General features: G+C 38.8%; 1 long non-coding RNA gene across 1 annotated transcript; it reads left to right on the forward strand.

Annotated features, from left to right (window-relative positions):
• Positions 1–1020: 1020 nt before the first annotated feature.
• LOC121815661 lies at positions 1021–6036 on the forward strand. Its single transcript, XR_006055254.1, has 3 exons — positions 1021–1100; positions 1758–1795; positions 1958–6036. It is a non-coding gene; the product is annotated as an uncharacterized LOC121815661 (long non-coding RNA).
• The last annotated feature ends 959 nt before the right edge of the window (positions 6037–6995 follow it).

Consider the following 6995-nt stretch of genomic DNA (forward strand, 5'->3'; position numbering starts at 1 on the left):
AGAGAGAGAGAGAGAGAGAGAGAGAGAGAAGTGGGTGTGATGAGAGACGCCCGCACCTCTACTCTCCTCTCTGCTGGCTGGCTGGGAAACAGAAACAGCACCACGGGGATAAAAATAGCAAAAGAGCGGTCAGCCAGCAGTGGGGTGTGGGAGGGGAGGCAAGACCCTAAACCTAGTTAACGACCACCAAAAAGGCCCGGAAGTCGGCCACAGTGGACCGGTGTGTCACTCTGAGGTGGCATCTATAGCCGTTCATTCATTCTGGAATAGAAAAAAAAGCCCTGGCGTTTCATTCATTCGTCCATTCATTTATTCATTGTAATGAAGTAAGAACATTTACAGAATGAAATAATAATTTCCTTCCGATGCCATTTTAGCAGTGTCCATCTCGGTCTCGGTGAGCTAGAAGTATGCCAGCTGGCTACTAGAGCATAATTTTATTGTTTGTCCCTTTAAGCCTCGTTGATAGAGCAGAGGTGATGTACGACACAAAACTACATTAGAGAGAGATTTCTGCAGTTTCTTTGTTACAATTTTATATGAAAAGTGTCTTTAATGACATATCTGTCTGTTCTGGTACAGCTGCTGCAGGCGGACCAGATCTTTTCCCTCATTGTTTTTACTTTTCACGTTAGCAGTTTTAGGTGAAGTAGGCCGCTCATAGTATTTCCTCCTCGCTTCCTAAGGGACAAGCAAATAATACGCCTGCTACAGCGATCAGCTTTCATTTATAGATATTAATGCTGACATTCTAATCAACCGACTGAATATTTGCGCCACTGGATCAGTGTTTTTGCTAAAAAAGAAAAGCATAATTTGGAGTAGTCGTGCAGAATTGACCGGCTACACTGAGCCCACAAGTGTTAATCTTAAACTACTGATGCCATCTACTGGTTATTTAACAGACCTGCATTAAATAGAAACCATGGTTGCATCATCCCAGAAGCACAGGTAGAGATACTGTAGAGGGCCTTCTCACTTGTAAACCTGCTGGTGTAGTTTGGTACTACACTAGGATTTCGTGTGCTGGAAATGGTGGGGTGGAGACACGATCGTGCTTGATTACTTTCCAGCTCGTCCAGTGGAAGAAAAATTAAATAGTGAGTAAATTTTTGGATGAAATTACAATTGTAAAATCCATTTACATATGTCATATATATCCTTTTCTATAGAGAAAATGAATGATGTGTATAGTTTTGCAAGCAACGATCTGTAGACAATGGAAACAGTGCAAAGATAACTGAACGGTTTGAAAGTGATATTTAAGAAGCTGCAATTGGCTCAATAAACAGCAGATGGCAGGAGGGATCACTATCTGAAGGCCAACCTGTTGCAGAACGTCTATATGGTATGGTATAATTTGGCTTATGTAAGCCTTTCACATGATGAACTGCCAAATGCAAGAACCCCTGCAAGTTGTAAATAACTTTCCATGAATATGCATGATCACTGCGGCCCTGAAATTCATCTGCTTTTCAGATTATCATATCGGGATGGCAGAAAGCTGCAGCACCAACACTAAATATAGACCTTTTTTTAATATGTTTGCAACCGCTGACAGTAATATTTGCGTGTGAAGACAGTGAAACACGGAGGGACGTTTTTTTTCCTAGTCACTTTTCACATAGATGCTCACACTGATTTACCCCAACACACTAATTACAACTTTGATCATTAACGAAACCCATTTTTCCCCACTCTTTAAATTTTCCAGCTCATCTCTCGCTAATGCTCGTCTCTTCTTATCCTGGCTCTAGGGACTCATCGTGACATCCACAGAAAGGGGAAACAATAGGTATGTTTTTAAAAATTAAAAAAAAATAAAAATTAATATTTACATATATATTTCTGTGCTTATTGAAACCAAAACTTTACTATCTTAGCGATCAATTTCAGAGGTTTTCTGCACATTTTTAATTGCACCATTTTGCTCCCATATGTCTTAAATATAACACAGTAGGGTACCTTGGGAGACATCAGTGAAATCGCCCTGGGAGAAAATAACAGCAGCAATATCTATCCCCAGCCAGAGAAATTAAGAGCAGACGCTGGCATCCATTACAGCTCCTGACGGTAAGCAGTTTAGCTCAGCTTGCTGTAAATCACTGCCACTGGAGACACACGCTCTGCACTGGCTTTATATGTGGTTTTTATCTCCACATATTCTTGATTTATCAGCTGTTCCCTCTTGGCAAGAAATAATGGTACCACAGCTTCACCTGGTGGAGTGCCTCTGCTCTAAAGAATTTATTGATTTATTCACCAAGAGCAAGCTATTTCTTGCATACAGTCGAAGCCATCTGATGTTTGTCCTGCATCGGAAAGGGTGTGTGTCTCTTTAACATCTTATAAAAGCGCTGCAGGGAGGCATAGACTTGTTCATTTTCAATTAGCCAGAGACTCACATTAACTGAAGATATTAAAGAGGAGAGTAATACTGTTGTACAAGCCAATAGTCTGTGAAGGCTGGAATCTGCTGAGCCTGCATTGTGTACACGCAATAGACAGACACAAATACACACCGAGCCACATAGGAGCGTATCTGGTTTGAAATTCAAAGGTACATTCCCAGATGTATGTTCGCTTAGGGACAGCCGTGCATAAGTGGCTTTACATTTGCCTTTGGTGGTACCTGTTTGGCTCACTGTGTTGCTCCCTACAGGACAGCAGGCAGCACGCTGAGGATTCATAGGGGAACACTGTCAAACACCCTGCCGCATATATAGAAGAGCTTCCAGAAGACTTACACATAAGATACTCCAACATATGCATAAATTCAGCACACAGCTCTGCAGAGCCCTATGATCCTACAATATTAATTAAAGGAGAGGAAGCTGGGTTGGTGGATAGATTAACAAGAGTGCAGCCAGAAACTGCAGGAGAAGAAGGAAAATTTGGAAGACTAATTTAACCACCTTGCTGACACGTGTTTCATTTGGTCAGCTATCAACTGGCATGGTGAGCATAACTGTCTGGCTTAAACTGCTACAAGCTACCAAGGGGAGCGAAAAATTTATATACACATTTTACTGCACATACCTCGCATGCACAATATTTAATTCACTTGGCTTGATGCATAGCTACTGCATTTTAAATATCTCTGTGACTGTTAATAGATATGTGAGTGAACCTATTTCAGGGTTGATCCAAATTATTGTTGTCCCTCTATATCTTCCTGGAATGGAATATCAGCAGATCCTATAACTATTAACTACTGAGACAATGATGCCCTTATACTCCTTGTTATTCATAGTCAGGCCAATAAACAGCAAATAAGCTGCTGTAATACTCAAACTGCCCCGTTAATGTCAACAGAAAAGCTGGGCATGAGGATGTATGTCTTTGTAGCCCCACTAACAATACGGGCCAGTGGATTTCTATGACGACGAGTGTGGTTAAAATATTTTTACAACTCAGAATTGCATTAGCTGCATATGCTGGTTATCTCTTGACCTTGCTCTGTAGCACCTTGAGGAGGTTTAAAGTGCTATCTAGTGAAATATCTGGACATCTAGTAAACTGATTAAACTTACCTATTGATCATTCACCTTGACCACAGTCAAAATTCTTCAGTTTTCGTTGGATCCAGCTTAGCATGCTAAAATGATAAATACTGTCAGTCTAAAAGGGTTATTCAGTATATTTGGCTGAAAAATGTCCTTTGTTTGCCTCTTCTATTTCTGTGTGTGTTGCTTCAGTGCTAATGTGCAGATGTCAGCGGTGCACCAAGGACAGAGGGGGTTCAAAGAGTCCTGTACTGAAGAGCACCACAAAGAGCTAATGAGTAATGCGCAGCACAACACCTTTATGTTTCTTCTTTAATGTGACTCTGGCTTAACAGCAGAATATTTGCAACGTCACCGTCTTTGCACAATTAGGATTTTAGCTTAAACATCAACTAATTGTAAGTACGGTTGCATAGAGCATACAGCTAATATGGCTACCATCTGTTAGTCTTAGCCTTTTACCAATTCTGAATATGATAAGGAAAATCAACAGCTCAATTACTCTTTCTTTAGGCACTTATAGGCTAGATTGACAAAGTAGCTGCGAACAGATCGGCTCAGTAGAATCCAGAGCAGCTCCAAGTCCAATTAATAAAAGCAAGAGTAGTCTAAATGAGCTGCGTGTTCAGTGAATGAATTAGTAGAAAAGCTATTCAGTGGTGTAGAATGTGGACATCCAGCACGATCACTCCACTAATTACTAGAGACAAAGTATACGAGAGAAAGACCCAGTCAGGGTTTGTCTTTAGCATCAGGGTGCTGTCTGAAGTATCTGCATTGCTTACCTACTGAGCAGGGGAGAAAAACAGGACCCACCGAGGAAGCATAATTCACTTCTCAGCAATATTATAGAAATATCATAGATCACCGCTTGTATAAGCACTCAGCGTCCCACTGTTTGGTAAATATTGATAAAGTTGCATCATTCAGAGGCAAAAGAATGAAGCTCTTTGTCACACAGTCGATGGAATGATTTTATATCCTGCCTTGTAGCATGATGGATGATGAAATGATGAAATGCTGGCCTAAAAAACAAAAGTGAACAAACAAAACAGCAAACTCGGCTAGAATACCCAAAGGACAGTCACTGGAGAAGGAAAAAGGAGATTGATATTCTATCAACACTGTTTGTTTGTTTTGCTGTAAATCTACTGAGAATATGCCTGCACATATTAATAGAAGGAAAGCTCTATATGACTGTCAGCAGTATTGCTCCCCAGAAACTATATGTGGAGATCAAATATTTGTACTGATTTTGTCCATGCTTTGGTATTTGTAGCAATACTATGTTTGGTGGAGTGCATAATTTATTTCCCTGCTGTTAAACTCTAGAAATTGAAATTTGATCAATATCTCAACAAATAGGCTGTGGCGTTTCCTGTAACATAATTTGAAGAACTATTTTATTGTTGTATAGACAGCACTTCAAATATATTTTTTTACGTATATGTTCCCTGTTGCTTGTATGGTTTTTGTCATGAATTCACTCAGTGCTGCAGTTATTAATTATAGGCAGCGGGTCATTATCTTGCAGCACTATTACAGTGTAACTTTGACAAAAAAACAAAACAAACCCAAAACAAAAACAGCCTTCAAGCATAATAGATTCGACTCAAGAAAGCTTCAGCTGTTGTTCATACTGTATGAAATAAATGGAAAACAAAGAACGCCTGGAGCGGTAGAAAAGAGCCCAATCCATTTTTATAAAGTCATACTATTGTTTACAAAGCAATAAGATGTGTAATGTTCAAGTAGATGTTTAAGGTCAAAAACAGGATCCAAACAAGGAGAACGAAAGACGGCCAGGCAAACAAGAAATAACGACAAGAAAACTACACTTACTTTCCAGCCCAGCATTATGGCAAAGCGTGTAATAGATCCGTGGGTTGGACTCTGTGGGCAGCATTTATTTTTAAGGGAATATTATTTTGTATATACATATATACATTTTGTCATCTTTGTTCTTCTTTAAAGAAGTTTGTAGTGCAGTAAAACCAGATAAGGAAAGCGTGACAGATCTTGAGTGATGGATAATAGGTATTTATTTGTAAATAACTGGACATGAATAACTTGAGAATATTAGATAATATTATAATACAGTATATTTCTAACTAAGTAGGCCTTTCATTCTCTTTCTGTTGACAAGACTTTCGTTAGCACATCAACTTATGTAAGGCAGATGTGAAATGTAAAAGTCAGAGATCAGATGTAGCATGACATTTATTTCTTAAATGATGCCAACATAAACAAAGGTAGTACAATTTCAAGCATAGTTTTAGAGATACAAGTCATTTTATGAAAGTTTGACCTTATTTGACCTTGAAGAAGAGGTCAAAGGTCAAAAATAATGTGATATTTAGAATCACCATGTATTATTCTTTATATGCCTATATGGTTTACATACAAGCAATTGCAATAAAAATTTAGTTTTAAGTAGCCATATATAGGACTAATCAATGTATTGGCCTTGAAGGAGAGGTCAGAGGTCAAACGTGACATGATATTTTAAACCTTTATACTGTACTTTCTACTTCTTGACAATACACACCACATTTGTAAGAATCATAGTTTTAATTTTTTCGGTCAAATTTCAACCAATAAATTATTAAGTTGTTCTTGAAGACATTGATGGATAATGAACAGTTAACACACATCTACACGTCTGCAAAGTTTTATCAGAATTCATTAGACACTTTTCGAGCAATCAGGTTTACAGACAGAATGAAATGCACACAAACGCTACCAAAAACAAAAAATAAAAATCTGTAATTTGTGTGCTGAGATATGGAATAGATCATGTCACTGGGGATCGTCAGGAACCAACAAAGAGCTCCTGGTGCACAGGGAGGAAAATACTGGAGGTGAATCCGCTACTTTGAAAAGGCAAGACATAAAGGATTTGTGGTAAATGGGTGTGTAATCCAGCAGGATTACACTATGATAGGTCGGAATTCATCTTAGCTGCATTGTTTACCAGCTATGTAAGTACACTATAATGATCTAAGATCAGCTCTTTTGGGCAGGTCATTTTCTGTGAAGATTTATGCCTTATCTCAAGATTTCTTTTTGCTCAAGCTTCCTTCTATAACTAGTCAAAAAGACCAGCTGCCTTGAACTATTTCATTTTTCCTGCTAAGAAATAGGGATTCTCCAGCAGTTCAGCATGTTGAACGACTCTACTCACTATATTATTTACACCAGAAGTTTTCATATCTTTTAGGATCTCAGATCTTTTTATGGTACAGAACATATTCAAGGACACTCTCACCTTCCTAACGGTAATTTACCTGGTTTGGGTTTAAGGTGAGCTCACACACTAAATGAAACATTTCTCAAATATTTCTGATCATGTAGTTATTAGTGGCTTATAAGCCAAGCTACACAGTAGAACAGTTCGTTGCACCCAGAGAAGAGTGGGTGATTTCATGACAGACTGATGTGATGTGTCATAATGTGTGTCATAGCAGAGTTGGCCCAAAGAGCATGTAG

This window comes from Haplochromis burtoni, unplaced genomic scaffold (assembly GCF_018398535.1).
Source record: "Haplochromis burtoni strain Fernald_Lab_line unplaced genomic scaffold, NCSU_Asbu1 Contig_264, whole genome shotgun sequence".
NCBI lineage: Eukaryota > Metazoa > Chordata > Actinopteri > Cichliformes > Cichlidae > Haplochromis > Haplochromis burtoni.